This window comes from Oreochromis aureus, linkage group 3 (genome assembly GCF_013358895.1).
Source record: "Oreochromis aureus strain Israel breed Guangdong linkage group 3, ZZ_aureus, whole genome shotgun sequence".
NCBI classification, from domain to species: Eukaryota; Metazoa; Chordata; class Actinopteri; order Cichliformes; family Cichlidae; genus Oreochromis; species Oreochromis aureus.
In genome coordinates, this window is record NC_052944.1 from 128,355,398 (window position 1) to 128,371,484 (window position 16,087).

A 16,087-nucleotide genomic window follows, 5' to 3' on the forward strand; every position below is an offset into this window, starting at 1 on the left:
CACTTTAATCACACTCTAGATCTTGTTTTAACATATGGCATAGAAACTGAACATTTAACAGTGTTTCCTGAAAACCCTCTGCTGTCTGATCATTTCCTGATAACATTTACATTTACAATAATTGATTACACAGCAGTGGAGAGTAGACTTTATCAAAGTAGATGTCTTTCTGAAAGTGCTGTAACTAAGTTTAAGAATATAATCCACCCACTGTTATCATCTTCAATGCCCTGTACCAACATAGAGCAGAGCAGCAGTATCTGAACGCTACTCCAACAGAGGTCGATTATCTTGTTAATAATTTTACCTCCTCGCCACGCACGACTCTGGATACTGTAGCTCCTGTGAAAACTAAGGCCTCAAATCAGAAGTACCTGACTCCGTGGTATAATTCTCAAACACGTAGCCTAAAGCAGATAACTCGTAAGCTGGAGAGGAAATGGCGTGTCACAAATTTAGAGGATCATCATTTAGCCTGGAGAAATAGTTTGCTGCTTTATAAGAAAGCCCTCCGCAAAGCCAGAACATCTTACTATTCATCACTGATTGAAGAAAATAAGAACAACCCCAGGTTTCTCTTCAGCACTGTAGCCAGGCTGACAAAAAGTCAGAGCTCTACTGAGCCAACAATCCCTTTAACGTTAACTAGTAATGACTTCATGAACTTCTTCACAAATAACATTCTTATCATTAGAGAAAAAATTACCAATAATCATCCCACAGATATAATATTATCTACAGCTACTTTTAGTACCATCGATGTTAAGTTAGACTCTTTTTCTCCAATTGATCTTTCTGAGTTAACTTCAATAATTAATTCCTCCAAACCATCAACGTGTCTTTTAGACCCCATTCCTACAAAACTGCTCAAAGAAGTCCTGCCATTAATTAATTATTCAATCTTAAATATGATCAACTTATCTCTAATAATCGGCTATGTACCACAGGCCTACAAGCTGGCTGTAGTTAAACCTTTACTCAAAAAGCCATCTCTAGACCCAGCTGTCTTAGCTAATTATAGGCCAATCTCCAACCTTCCTTTCTTATCAAAAATCCTTGAAAGAGTAGTTGTCAAACAGCTAACAGATCATCTGCAGAGGAATGGCTTATTTGAAGAGTTTCAGTCAGGTTTCAGAGCTCATCACAGCACAGAAACAGCTTTAGTGAAGGTTACAAATGAGAGAAGTTCTGAGAAGACAAAGATCCTCAGGATTTTCTATACAGGCGCTGTGGAGAGCATCCTCACACAGAATATCCCATCGTGGTTTGGGAACAGCTGTGTTAAGGACCAAAATGCTCTCCAGAGAGTGATCCGTACAGCAGAATGCTGCTGCAGGATTGCTCTCCCCCCGCTTCAGGACACCTACACCAGGAGATGCCAGACTAAAGTAGCGCAGATACTGAAGGACCCGTCCCATCCTGGCAACAAACTGTTCCAACTTCTACAATCCGTTAGAAGGTTCCGCATCATCCGGGCAAGGACAGAGAGACTCAAGAGGAGCTTCTATCCTCAAGCCATCCGGGCCCCCCCCCCCCCGACACTCTAAACTCAGCCACAATGTACATTTCAAATTACTTTAATTTTAAATATGTTTATATTGTCTATTCTGTAAAATAGTCAGATTGTCTATTCTTATTTAATTCACTATAATGTTCAGAATTCACCTGCTTGCTGCTACTACTGCACATTCACCTAATATATATACTATATATATAATGTTCTTCCCCTACCCCTACCCCCCCATTTTTTGTCGAGGAGCGTGTCAGGCTACATTTCACTGTGTGTTATACTTGTATAACTATGCATGTGACAAATAAAGAACCTTGAACCTTGAGAGCATATTTCTCCTGTTTTGGCTTCCCTTCATTGGCTTCCTGTTAAATCCAGAATTGAATTCAAAATCCTGCTCCTCACATACAAGGTCTTAAATAATCAGGCTCCATCTTATCTTAATGACCTTGTAGTACCATATCACCCTATTAGAGCACTTCGCTCTCGCTCTGCAGGCCTACTTGTTGTTCCTAGAGAATTTAAAAGTAGAATGGGAGGGAGAGCCTTCAGTTTTCAGGCCCCTCTTCTGTGGAACCAGCTTCCAGTTTGGATTCGGGAGACAGACACTATCTCTACTTTCAAGATTAGGCTTAAAACTTTCCTTTTGCTAAAGCATATAGTTAGGGCTGGACCAGGTGACCCTGAATCCTCCCTTAGTTATGCTGCAATAGACGTAGGCTGCCGGGATTCCCATGATGCATTGAGTTTTTCCTTTCCAGTCACATTTCTCACTCACTATGTGTTAATAGACCTCTCTGCATCGAATCATATCTGTTATTAACCTCTGTCTCTCTTCCACAGCATGTCTTTTATCCTGTTTTCCTTCTCTCACCCCAACCGGTCGCAGCAGATGGCCCCGCCTCCCTGAGCCTGGTTCTGCCGGAGGTTTCTTCCTGTTAAAGGGAGTTTTTCCTTCCCACTGTCGCCAAAGTGCTTGCTCATAGGGGTCATATGATTGTTGGGTTTTTCTCTGTATCTATTATTGTGCGATCTACTGTACAATATAAAGCGCCTTGAGGCGACTTTTGTTGTGATTTGGTGCTATATAAATAAAACTGAATTGAATTGAAAGTGTGATCAACAGGGGGTTTATGACCCCCTTGGCGGACTCTACCACAGGGCTTAAATCTGGGACTCTCCACCATTTGACTCTAGAAATAAAGAAGCTTCTCGGATGAGAGGTGAAACATCTTCAAGAAACTTAAAGAAGTCCAGATGCCTTTTTTCTAAGCTCTTTAGATGACTGAGAACCTTCACAGACACCTCATCAGTGTGACTCTCAGAGCTACCAGCCGTTTGCTAAAATCACAAAGCTCTTCATTGAAATCAATGATATCAAAGTTGGAATCAAATGAGTCCAACTCTTCTGCTGATTCAGCATCACATTCATCTTTGTCCTTGTTGGGTCTGCGCTCCCACAGGCTCCGCTAGTTTAGAGACTTATTCTCGTTAACGACAAAAACAAGACGAACATCTTTTACTTGCTAGCAAGGGAAGGCTGGTCGGAATCAGCTCTTGGAGCTCACGCTCCTCACCTGTCTCCAAACCAACTCCTTCAAAGAGCAGCTCTCCTCGTAGCTATTTATTGACAACTGTTACAATACACAACACAAGCACCTCCCACCGTAAAACCCCCCAATGGTTCTAAAAGACTAGGCACTATGTGTGTGTATGTGTAAGCACGCATGTGCGCGTGTGCATGCATGTGAGAATATAAAATAAAGAATTGGACACATTTTGTTGATACCAAAAGCACGCTGAACAATTCAGTGTGCTTTTACTGCAGTTTTCTCTTCACTTCTTCTCCTCTGATTCTGTCCACATGTTGCTCTGCATCTGTGCTCAGTTTTCTGACAAAAACAAGATTAAATATTGCTAAAAAATAATAGTATCTCATTACACTTCACCATAAGTGTCTTTTTTTTAATGGTTTATCTGTTATTTTTCAGACTGAGTCACTGTGACCTGTCAGAGAGAAGCTGTGAAGCTCTGTCCTCAGGTCTCAGCTCTCAGACTTCTAATCTGAGACAGCTGGACCTGAGTAACATTAACCTGAAGGATTCAGGCGTGAAGCTTCTGTCTGAAGTACTGAAGAGTCCACACTGTACACTGGAAACTCTCAGGTGAGATCAAGCATTGTTCTTTCATCAACTGACAGAATTAGCAAATTAATAATAAGGCAGCCCTCTAATAAGAGGAGATGTGGAGGTCTTCTGAAGTGCAACCTACTCTTATGTTGAAAAGTAGAAACGTAAAATAGTGAAAATAGGGATGAGTTTGCAGAGGTGAATCCACAGCACACAACACAACAATGTTGTGTGCTGAAAGCAGACATCTCACAGATTCTGAGACTGCAGGTTTCATCACTGCCCAAAGAAAATTCACTGAAGCAGCAGTAAAGGAAAGTCCAAAACTACTCTTCATGTTTAAAAAAAGAGATGATCAAGGGGATCCACACTTTGTGTTTACATCTTTTTTGTGGGGTCTGTTCATTTGTCCTGTCTGTTCACTTGCTGTTTTAGCTGGTTGGTGGTTGTTGATATGGTTTTGTGACCTTTTAGCTGAGATTCTGATATTTCTGTAGATACCACATATCTAATTAGTGTGAATGCTTGAAAAGCATTCAGAGTATTGTGCTGTAGGCATTCACACTATTGAGTTCCTCTTTCTCTTTATTCTTTATTGTGTGGATGCCTCAAAGGGCATTCACCCTATTGAGTTCCTGTTTTTCTTTATTGTGAATGCCTCAAAGGGCATTCACACTATTGAGATCCTGTTTCTCTTTATTCTTTGTTCTTATTATTCTAGTTGCTTCCGTACGTTTTTTGCCGTGGAACTACTCCCTCAGTTTTACACCGTTCAAGTCCAAAAAAATTCTGCTAATTCTGCTAATGCCGACTATGACTTTTGGTGCTCTTAACTTCTATACTTTTTGAGATATTGAATTTGTTTGAAATATTTTTGCCCATTGAAATGAATGGAACACATTATCAATGTTGTTAAGAGATTTATTCTAAATAACACTTTTTCAGCTGAGAGTCAGAGAGGAGAAACACACACTGCAGTTACTTGCAAGCAAGGGCAGCCACAGCACCCTCACAGAAGTGAGGGCTCTGAGACTGCCCTGATCTTTATTTATACATCAGTGGGTGTTTGTTCCTTACATTGGAATGTGGATGTTTAGGTGTGTGTGTGTGTGTGTGTGTGTGTGTGTGTGTGTGTGTGTGTGTGTGTGTGTGTCCTCCTGCTGATCAAAGGGTCATAAAATGTAAAACAGGAGGAACATCCTTGGTCATAAAGAGGGTAGTCTCCCCCACACCCAATGTATGGTTTACCATAGGTAACACAGTGAAACCATACAAAGGGCAGGAAGTTCTACCATAAAACAATAAGACAAGGTACAACCTCCCCCATGTTCCCAGGATGTGGTTTTGAATACCAGAGCACCCTGGGATAAACACAAAGCCTACTAAAGATCATACATCCTATCACTACACAATCGATTATACACCTCTAAGCATATATGGAAACTTATATCATTAAAAGATTATACTGACTACTAAGTATAATTTTCCATTGACAAATGTGGTCATTTATTTCTGTTCGCCAGGCTGAGCTGTGGTTTAGCTCAGTGCATAGCTGGACTGGCCATTGGGCATACCGGGCATTTGCCCGGTGGGCCGATGGTGATTTTTCGTTTTTATGGGCCGATGATTTTTTTTTTAAATTTAATTTAATTTTTTTTATTTTTTTTGTACCGGCATGAACAATGAGAGGCGGTGGATTGGCCAGATGCTGGCCGATGTGTAAAAATAACTCGCCAGCAGGTGGATGAGGGAAGGGGAGGCAAGAGGAGGAGAGACCGGAGGCGGCCGCCGGTCCGAGTGTCAGGTGAACTGAACTTCAGTTAAGAAGTTATGACCTGCAGTCTGTCTGGGACAGATATAAACCAAGTTTAGGTGGAGTTTATTTTTGTTATGCTGACTTTTTACAGTCAGTTACAATAACTCGTACTGCGTACTAGCTAGCATGACGGAGTTTCTATACGGCTGGGCGGGTGGTGTGATGGTACTGATAGTGAACTTCATTTTATTTATAAGGTTAGTTAGTAGAGTTGCCAACCGCTTCTTAAAAAATTTTCGTATTGAGCTGAGAAAGAACACAGTTTGTCCCGTACTTGAGCTACAATGAAAAAGACACAAAGCTGGAGTTATTCTGTCGTTATGCTGCAGCTGCCTCTTCCCTTCTCTCATCCTCCCCCCTCCCTCTCCTGTTGCTACTTCAATCATGAAACTGATCAATGATCAGCTGATCGGCTTTTCTCTCTTGTTTGTTTATCGCCCACTTTGCGCCAGAAAGAGGAAACCAGCGGATGTTGCGCTAAATAACAGCAGCACGTTTAAGCTTGATCAGCTGTTGTTAGAATTTATTTAATTTTAATTTCTAGTATCAGCTGATGTTTGCTGGAGCCACAGCTGTAAAAGCTACTGGTCATGATATCGGTTTGGTTATCTGGTGAGAGGGAAACATGCAGATGAAACCAGAAGATGTCCTTACTGAATCATCAGAGCTGAACAGGTGATGGAGAAACAGGTTTACCTTTTAGGTGACATGAATGAGTTGAAGGGAAGTTATGAACTGTTTCTGAGAGACAAATAACACCAGCATCCTTTTCTAAGTAGCTGACAGCTGGTAACTGTGCAGGGACGGCTCTAGCAAAGTTTTGCCAGGGGGCCAGGTAGGGCATTAACAGGGAAAGGGGGGCACAAAGAGATACTTTTCTTTCTTATTCTCATTTAAAATGCTTTTATTAAATAATTATCTGAATCTTACAACCAAAGTTTTTATCTGATGTAAAATGTATAGAAATCATACATATATACCAACAAGACAGTGTACATCACTGTCACAACAGCGTTTATTTTCATTCAAAGGCTTTATGGCTTTTCCTATAATACCTGGTGGGCCGGTCTCTAGTCAAAATGCCCGGGCCGATTTTGCGTCCCAGTCCAGCCCTGGCTCAGTGAGATGAGCAGCCGTTCTCAGACTGGGAGGCCCGGATTCAAATCTCGCTTATGGCAACAATTTTTTCAGTTAACAGTTAAACTTTGTTTCACTCTTTTCAACATAAATGTTATGTTCTTCACTCCTTTTTAGCACAAATCTCAGCTTTTTAGCTGTTTTAAGCAGAAACCTGTTTTCAGCAGAAATTCTGCTGATTCAACTATTTTCAGCAGAATTTTCAGCTTCTTTGCCAGTTTTCAGCAGAATTTTCATATTTTTCACCTGTTTTAAGCGGAATTTTCAGCTTTTTCACCTGTTTTCTGTGGATTTTTCAGATTTTTCACCTGTTTTCAGCATAATTTTCAGATTTTCACCTCTGTTCTGCATATAGTTCAACTTATTCAACTGTTTTCAGTAAAAAAAATTTCTTTGCTTAAGGCAAAGAAAAAATTAGTGAACTCTTTAACTTTTTAAACTTTTTTCAACACAAGTTTTAGCTTCTTCACCTCTTCTCAGCAGGATTTTCAGTTTTTCACCTCTTTTCTACACAAATTTCAGATTCTTCAGCTGTTTTCAGAACAAACTTCAGCTTCTTCAGCTCTTGTCAGCAGATTGTTCTCCTTCTGCTGTTTTCAGATTCCACTACGAGGCATTCACACAGCATTTTCGCAGGAAATGCAAATTTTCTAGTTCTTCTAGTTGCTCCGTTTTTTGCCGCTTAACTACTTCCGCAATTTTTGTCCGATTTTCACCGTTCCAATTTTAAACTATTTAGCTATTTTTGCTAATGATGGCTATGACTTTTGGTATTTTTTACTATTATACTTTTTAAAATATTAAGCTTTTTTCCTTTAATTTGTCCCATTGAAATGAATGGAAAACTTCCACAATTCTGCTAAAAACTTGCTTGTTTTTGAAACTTAACCACTTCCTCATACTTTCACGTAGAAACTCTATTCAAACTTTAAAATGTTCTCAAATTATTGGGCTATTCCTGTATGATTAAGCTTTTTCGTGTCTTCTACCATTTTAATCTTATCCCTCTTTAAGTTTTCAGTTGCAAAATTGTGATTTTTCACAAAATACATGCTATGCAATTAACTGAGAGTGGAAAGTGGAAATTTCTGAATTTTCTCTTCATGTCCGAACAAAGTCTTGCTACTCGCTCAATTTCCCCTCAACCCCCACAAATTATACATCAAAACATTTTTGCTGGCTTTTAGAAAATGTCACTATCATTGTTGTGTGAGTTACAGATGTTTTGCAAATCTCCTCAGAGCAACACAAAGTCTGAAAACTCTCCATAGAAAGTCAATGGAGAGTTTGTTCAAAATCACCGCTGGAATTCTCTAATGAGATGCATTTTCGAATCGTCATATCTCCTTAACGAACCAAAGTTGAGACATGAGGCTTGTGCCAATATATCTTCAGACTCTTCTGATGCTCACAATTCAAGGATTCATTTCTCACCTGTTACCGTTTGGCCATGAATTACTTATGTTTGAGGGTAGGAAATTTGTCCTTCGCTCAGATTTCTTCAGATTTCAAACTCTGGAAATGAGGCACTTTTTTCTCTCATCATATCTTTTTGATGGATTTCACCAGAGCCCTGAATATTTCCATGACTGTTCACCAAAGCCTGCTGTTTCTTACGGTGAAAGAATGATTTTGATGCTCCATATAGATTTAGAGTTACAAAGCGTTGTTTGAGGGCAAGTCAAGGCAGTTTTTGCTTCGCCTCTACTCAGTTACAGTGTGTTACAAGTCATATATCTTTAATAATTTATATTTTATCTCTGAATTATGAAGACCTGAAGATTCCCCCATCTCTTCTGAACAAAACGGTGTCAGAATGGCCATTTGTTTGAGGGGAATCCTGAATGTCAGAAATACACTGAAGAAAACTCATAGCTCTCTCTGTGTCTGTGTGTGTAAGGGCTGATTACAGCAAATGCAGCTAATTTAACTGACCTAGATATACCAAGCCCAGACTCTTAACAGCTCCTGTTCACTTTACACTCTGTGTATGTGTATGTGTGTCTGTATCAATATTTCTCCCATGTTAAAATATTACTCCTCCATAATAGTTTTTCTGCTAAATCAAAGTACTTCTACTACATCTTAGTACTTCTGCTCAATCATAGTATTTCTGCTAAATCATAGTATTTTTGCCAAATCATGTTTTTTGGTCCAAATCATAATATTTCTGATATGTTACAGTATTACTACTAAGTGGAGGAATTTCTGTTATGTTATAGTATATTTGCTGAATATAGTATATCTGCCAAATCATAGTATTTATCCCAAATCATAGTATTTATGCCAAATTACAGTATTTCTGCTAAAAAGCAGAAATAGTACCCTTTAGCAGAAATTTCTGTCAAAAGATAGTATTTATGTTAAAACATAGTATTTCTGCCCAATCATAGTTTTTGGACTAAATCATAGTATTCAAACCAAATCATAGTATTTGTGCCAAAGCATTGTATTTGTATAGAGTCATAGTATTTCTTCTAAATCATAGTATTTCAATCAAATCTCAGTAGTTGTGCTAAAACGCAGTATTTCTGCTGAATCATAGTATTTGTACCCAATCATAGTATTTCTACCATATCATCGTATTTGTGCCAAATCATAGTATTTTTACCAAATCATAGTATTTGTGCCAAAACATAGTATTTCTGCCATATTGTGGTGTTTGTGCAAGTACATAGAATTTCTGCGAAATCATAGTATATCTGTTATGTTATACTATTACTACTAATGCATAGTACTTCTGCCAAATCGTAGTATTCCTTAAAAATCATAGTATTACTGCAATTTCATAGTATTTGAGCGAAATTGTAGTATATGTGCAAAAACATACCATGTCTGCAAAATCACAGTATATCTGTTATGTTGTAGTATTACAAGTAAGTCACAGTATTTCTGCCAATTCGTAGTATTTGTACTAAATCATAGTACTTGTGCCAAATCATAATATTTCTGTTATGTTATAGTATTACTACTAAGGCATATTATTTCTGCCAAATCATAGTATTTTTGCAGAAACATAGTATTTCTGCCAATTCGTAGTATTTATACTAAATCATAGTACTTGTGCCAAATCATAATATTTCTGTTATGTTATAGTATTAGTACTAAGTCATAGAATTTCTGTTATGTTGTAGTATATGTGCTGAATATAGTATATGTTTGTGGTGTGTTGCAGCTGAAACAGCGTCATGTATGTTGGCACAGGAAGAAAATAGTGTGAGAACACTGTTCACAGCAGTCACAGCTCGCTGCCTTCAACAGTCTCTTCCTTGTTTGGATGTCACTGATATCATCTTCTGCTCTCACACTGACCACCTGTTGGAGCTAACATGCTAACATGGCTAACAGCAGCATCACTACATGTAGTCCTTAGTGATGGAAACTAGAACCATGAAATCAGTGATGCTGGAATAAGCATCTCCACAGTGACACTAATGCTCACTATCATGACTCTTTGATGATATTCTGTGAAACACTGACAGAGAAAAGTGTTGGACAAATCTGAACAAGTCTACTTATTATACACGACTGTCCATAATTGTGATGGACACATGTTTTGGTATGGTCTCTGGTGTCAGACGTTGTCTAGATGAGTTTCAGCTGTGTCACATGACCCTCCTGTGATGACCTCAGGTGTATAAATGGCTCTGTCCTTCCCTCAGTCTTTATGTCAGTGTCAGTTTCTCCTCATCATGTGCTGCCGGCCTCTTTCAGATTCTTTTTAGTTTGTTCCTCGTGCCTCCTGAAACACTCCCATTCATGACATGAGACCAATACAAGATTTTTACTGAGATCTTCTAATGATGTTACAGACAGTGTGTGGCTCTCTCTCTGCTGATAAGACTGAATGTATGTGGAATAAACTGAAGCAGTGCTATAAAAGCATTATTCATCATCCTACTTAACAGGCTTAAGGTTTTTGCTGGTATATCTGGCTCTGCCCTAGACTGGTTTTCTTCCTACTTATCAGACAGGACCTTTTCTGTTAGGACTGACAGGTTCACCTCTGACACTGCTGCCCTGACCTGTGGGGTTCCACAGGGTTCAGTTTTAGGTCCATTATCATTTTCTTTTTATATGCTTCCTTTAGCTGGTATCATTCAATCTTTTAGCGACCTGTCTTATCATTTTTATGCTGATGACATTCAGCTCCATATGTCTTTTAAGCCTCATCAGCTGGATAGGCTGTCCACCCTAGTCCAGTGCTTAACCCAGGTTTCTGATTGGCTTTAAAGCAACTACCTCGTTCTAAACACTAACAAGACCGAGACCATGATCATAGCTCCTCCTGAGCTACATTCTAAAATCAGTCAGGTTCTTGCCTCTTTCTGTCCTTCTGTCAAGTCAAATATTCGGAATCTCGGAGTAATATTTGACTCTTCTCTGGCCTTGACTCTCATGTAAAATCTTTGTCTCGTTCCTGTTTCTATCATTTAAGAAACATCTCTAAACTGCGACATATGGTCTTTTCAGCTGAACTGGAAAAACTCATTCATGCATTTGTGTCATCACGCTTAGATTACTGTAATTCCCTGTTTACTAGCTTGGATAAATCACCTCTCTCTCACCTCCAGGCAATACAAAACGCCACAGCCAGACTACTAACTCATTCTGCCAAGTATGTTCACATTACTCCCATCTTATATTCTTTACATTGGCTCCCAATAGAGTGTCTGTGAAGGTTCTCAGTCATCCAGGTCATCGTAGTCAAAGGAGTTTGCAAAGAAAAGCGTCTGGACTTCTTTAAGTTGCCATTTGACCTTAGAACTGAAGAAGCTTCTCGGATGAGAGGTGAAACGTCTTCAAGCAACTTAAAGAAGTCCAGACGCTTTTCTTTGCAAACTCCTTTGACTCCCAATAGAGTTTAGAATTCGCTTTAAAATTCTTGTTTTAACATACAGAGGACTAAATGGCCAGGCCCCAGATTATTTATCCAAGCTTCTTATAAAATACACTGCTGCTCGTCATCTCCGCTCACAGACTCAGAGTCTCTTAGTTGTTCCCCGTACATGACTGAAGACAAAAGGGGGCGGAGCCTTTCAGTCTGTTGCACCAAGGCTGTGGAACAATTTACCACTACAATTACATTTGCTTGACTCTGTGGATTCTTTTGAAAAGCAGTTAAAAACTTTTCTGTTCAAACAAGCCTTTTGTTGATCGATGTATTTTATATTCTTTACATTATTTACATTTTATCTTTTACATTGTGTATAATGTCTATTGATTGTATTGTTTATTTTAATATTTGTATACAGTGCTTTGTGACTGTCTGTGTGAAAAGCGCTTAATAAATAAACTTTACTTACTTAATTACATTACAAGGCCCAGTCCAAAAGACCAGCCAATCAAAAATGGGAATTCCTGAGCCTGGCAATGCCTGAAAGCAGCAGGTATGCCACCTGTGGCAGCTGAGGTCACATGATCTGAGTGTTTGAACCACACGTTGGAGCAGCGTTTCCAAACATCTGCACTTCAGAAGCTCCAAAGTGTGGAAACGTCACTGTGGAGCGTCTCATCCCTATTTAAGAGATCTTCTTGGCACTGCAAAGCTAAGCTTGCAAACAGCACCATAGTTTGTGAATCCCAACCAATCAGAGCGCTCCTTATGTCACGTCACATGACTCGTGTGTTTTCCTCTTTGATTAGCACCCAAAGAACTAAAGAAAGGCTAAAAGGACGTTCAGCCAATCAAATCCCTCCTAGGAACAGGAAGTCTAGAGAGGAAGTGGAGAAGAGAAGGAGAATCACCTGTTTAAATGTCTGAGTTTTAAACTGGTGACCCTCTAAAGAGGCTTTTATTGACTCTTTCTGTTTTCTTTACAGCTTTTTCTACCATTTAAACTGTTTAATATCAGATTTAGAAATAACTTTTGGATAGTTTGTCTACATTTGCACTAAAATGTGACACAAATAATGACTTTTTGACTTTACTTTGGGCTAATCTAACGACTCAGCCTGGCCTACTTTGAAGATCAGCTTCAAACTTTACTTTTTGATGAAGCTTATAGTTAAAGCTGGATCAGGTGACCCTGAACCATCCCTTAGTTATGCTGCTATAGGCTCAGGCTATTGGTGGACTTCCGATGATGCTCTGCTTTCTTCTCCTCTTTTTCACTCCCGATGCTTTTATATGTCACTACTGCATGTCCTTAACTTTTGTCTTCTCTCTCCTTAGTTTGTGTTTTGTTCTTGTCTCTCTGAGCTCATCTCTTCTTTTTCCCCTCACCCTGCAACCAATCATGGTAGATGCTCCTCCTGGAGCCTGTTTTCACTGGGAGGATCTTTGTGTCAAAGGGAGTTCTTCCTTCCCACCATCACCAAGTGCTGCTCACAGTGGATTGTCTGATGGGTGGGGGTTTCTCTCTAATATTGTAGGCTGTTACCTTACACTGTTAAACAGCTTGAGATGACTGTTGTTGTCTGTTGGGAATTGTCACTTATAAATGGATAGATGTTATTGTGACAAAGAGAAAATGATTGTTGACAGATGGATTGTTGTTTTGTGTGTCTGCAGCCTGTCAGGCTGTCTGATCACAGAGGAAGGCTGTACTTCTCTGGCCTCAGCTCTGAGCTCCAACCCCTCCCATCTGAGAGAGCTGGACCTGAGCTACAATCATCCAGGTGACTCAGGAATGAAGCTGCTGTCGGCTGGACTGAAGGATCCAGGCTGGAGACTGGACACTCTCAGGTATGGAGAGAATGTCTGCTAGAGTAGGAAGAGCTGGAAACATTTCCTGTGTCCTTCACTCACTTCCTGTTTGTTTCCTGCAGATGAGACATGAACAATCACACATGCAGGAATATTTTCAGGGACAGACACACTAGTCTAGCTGGATAGTACATGGATATTTATGTAGGGGGTCTCCAAGGAGTCTGTTTGCAGGAACATTAATGATAACTGATAAGTCATGTTGAGAGTTTCATTAAAAGTAGACCTACAGTTAGGTCCATAAATATTTGGACAGAGACAACATTTTGTAACTTTAGATACACTTTATTAGGTCACAGATGTACCTGAGATAGTGGCCACTGTGTACCTAATAAAGTGTCAGCCATGCTGTATGTCCACAGTCACAGTGACAGTCAGTGACACTGACAGAAGGATGAAACAAGGCTGTGAATCATTTCAGTCCACGTGTGTGACAAATAGGCAGACAGGAGCAGCTAACATTTGGAAATGGAAGCATAAATACTGGAAACTCTGATAAGCTAATGCTGCTAATGGGCTGTGTTAAAATCAATATTTCATTCGGCTCACATTGTTAAAATTGAAGGATAAATTGTGTTAGCATTAGCTACTTTTAGTACTTTCTGATTTAAGTGTGTCATTTCATACTTATATTGTTAAAAAGTAAGAAAAAATATTGTTAGCAGTATTAAATAATGCTAATTCACCTCAAATTAGCATTAGCTGATAATGTCAGCCTATTTAATATTAACTTCTCACATTGTTATAAAGCAAGAAAATATAGTATTAGCATTAGCTACTAATGCTTATTCACCTCAAATTGGCATTAGCTAATAACGGTAGCCTACTTAGCATTAGCTGTTCACATTGTTATAAAGCAAAGGAAAACAATATGAGCATTAGGTTCTAATGCGTATTTGCCTTAAATTAGATGTAGGTGCTAATTGCGGCCTACTTAGCATTAGCTGCTCACATTGTTATAATGCAGGGGAAAATAGTGTTAGCATTAGCTGCTCACAATGTAATAACGCAAGGGGAAATAGTGTTAGCATTATCAGATAATGTTGACCTTGGCCCACTGGAAAAGTTCAGGACTCTGTTTGCTAAAGATTTAGGAGTGTTTCTTGATAGCTCTTTCTTATTTGAGAAACAAATAAATTCTGTTCTGACTGTGCTGCTCTGACCCCCCTCCTCCTTTCAGGGTGGAGCCTGCTGGAGTCCGATGGTTGAGACCAGGTCTGAGGAAGTGTAAGTGTGTTTTTAATGGGATTCATGAAAACAAAGCAGCACACATTCAACCATCTTCATCATTCTGATGTCAGGAGTCATCATCAAAGTGTCAATCAATGAACAGATGATGGATCAATAACTGCAGCTGGATTGTGTTTGTTCTCTCCATCAGATTCCTGTCAACTCACAATCGACACAAACACAGTGAACACAAACCTCCAACTGTCTGACAACAACAGGAAGGTGACACATGTGGAGGAGGTTCAGTCATATCCTGATCATCCAGACAGATTTGATGGTTGGGAACAGCTGCTGTGTAGAAATGGTCTGACTGGTCGCTGTTACTGGGAGGTCGAGTGGAGAGGAGACGTTTATATATCAGTGAGTTACAGAAGAATCAGAAGGAAAGGAGGCAGTTATGACTGTGTGTTTGGAGGGAATGATCAGTCCTGGAGTCTGTGGTGCTCTGATGATGGTCCTCGTTATGTCAGGCACAATAACAGCTACACATCCATCTCCTCCTCCTCCTCCTCCTCTGTCTCTAACAGAGCAGCAGTGTATGTGGACTGTCCTGCTGGCACTCTGTCCTTCTACAGAGTCTCCTCTGACACTCTGATCCACCTCCACACCTTCAACACCACATTCACTCAAACTCTTTATCCTGGGTTTGCAGTCTGGTCTCCTGGTTCCTCAGTGTCCCTGTGCTGAGTGGACTGTAAAGAGTGTCTCCTGTTAGAGAAACACTCTGACTGTTGAACAGATAGTTCAGTCTGTACATGTCTGTCTCTTTCACTCACAAACACGTTTTCAGATTCATGGATTCAATCAGTTTGAAACTCTTCTCAATGATTCCTTGTAAACTTCTTCCTCTTCAGTCACAAACAAACAGGAAGTGATGTCACATGTGTTCCTGTCCACACAGCAGAATGAGTCTATTGCTGACAGTGATGTACAAACAGAGTGAGCATTTCTGAGGCCAAAATAAACTGAGTAGTTCACTGAATGAACAATGGACTGTGAGCTCAGTTCCTTCATCATTAGTATGGATTATATATGTATATGTATTATATTAGTATCATATATATCAGGTGCTGCTGGTTTCAGTCATTGTGCAAACGTGCTGTTTGTAAGGTTGTAAAGCTGCAGTCAGCTGAGACTGAAGAAGTCACCTGATCAGTGAGCAAACGTTTCTGAAAACGTCCAGATGAACAGAATCAACCTTTTGGGATCAGCCAGCAATGCAGCATCATTGTTGTTCAGGTTCAGAGGTTTGCAGGAATGAACTGATGACCAGAAACAGCTGCAAAGTCCAATAAAATACCAGCTGGAGTTCAGCTGCATTTGAAGAAGTCAAAGAAAAGTAAGGATGGCAAAGGGCGATGTTTTCTTCCAAAGAACTGAAAACATGGTCGACGCCTCATTAGAAGAATAATCTGGACATTTTTGAGGAACTCTAACCAAGAAAGCAAACCAAAATAAGAAAGCAACGTCAAACAGATCCTCCCAACAGACAATTTTCATGACTGGAAGTGTTCAATGTAAATGTGAAATGTGTTTGTATTATAGTGATTTTTGAG

At 39.6% G+C, this 16,087-nt stretch overlaps 1 pseudogene; it reads left to right on the plus strand.

The window, feature by feature from the left end:
- The window catches only part of LOC120435304, a 36,396-nt pseudogene extending 21,184 nt beyond the window's left edge, over nt 1-15,212 (plus strand).
- The last annotated feature ends 875 nt before the right edge of the window (nt 15,213-16,087 follow it).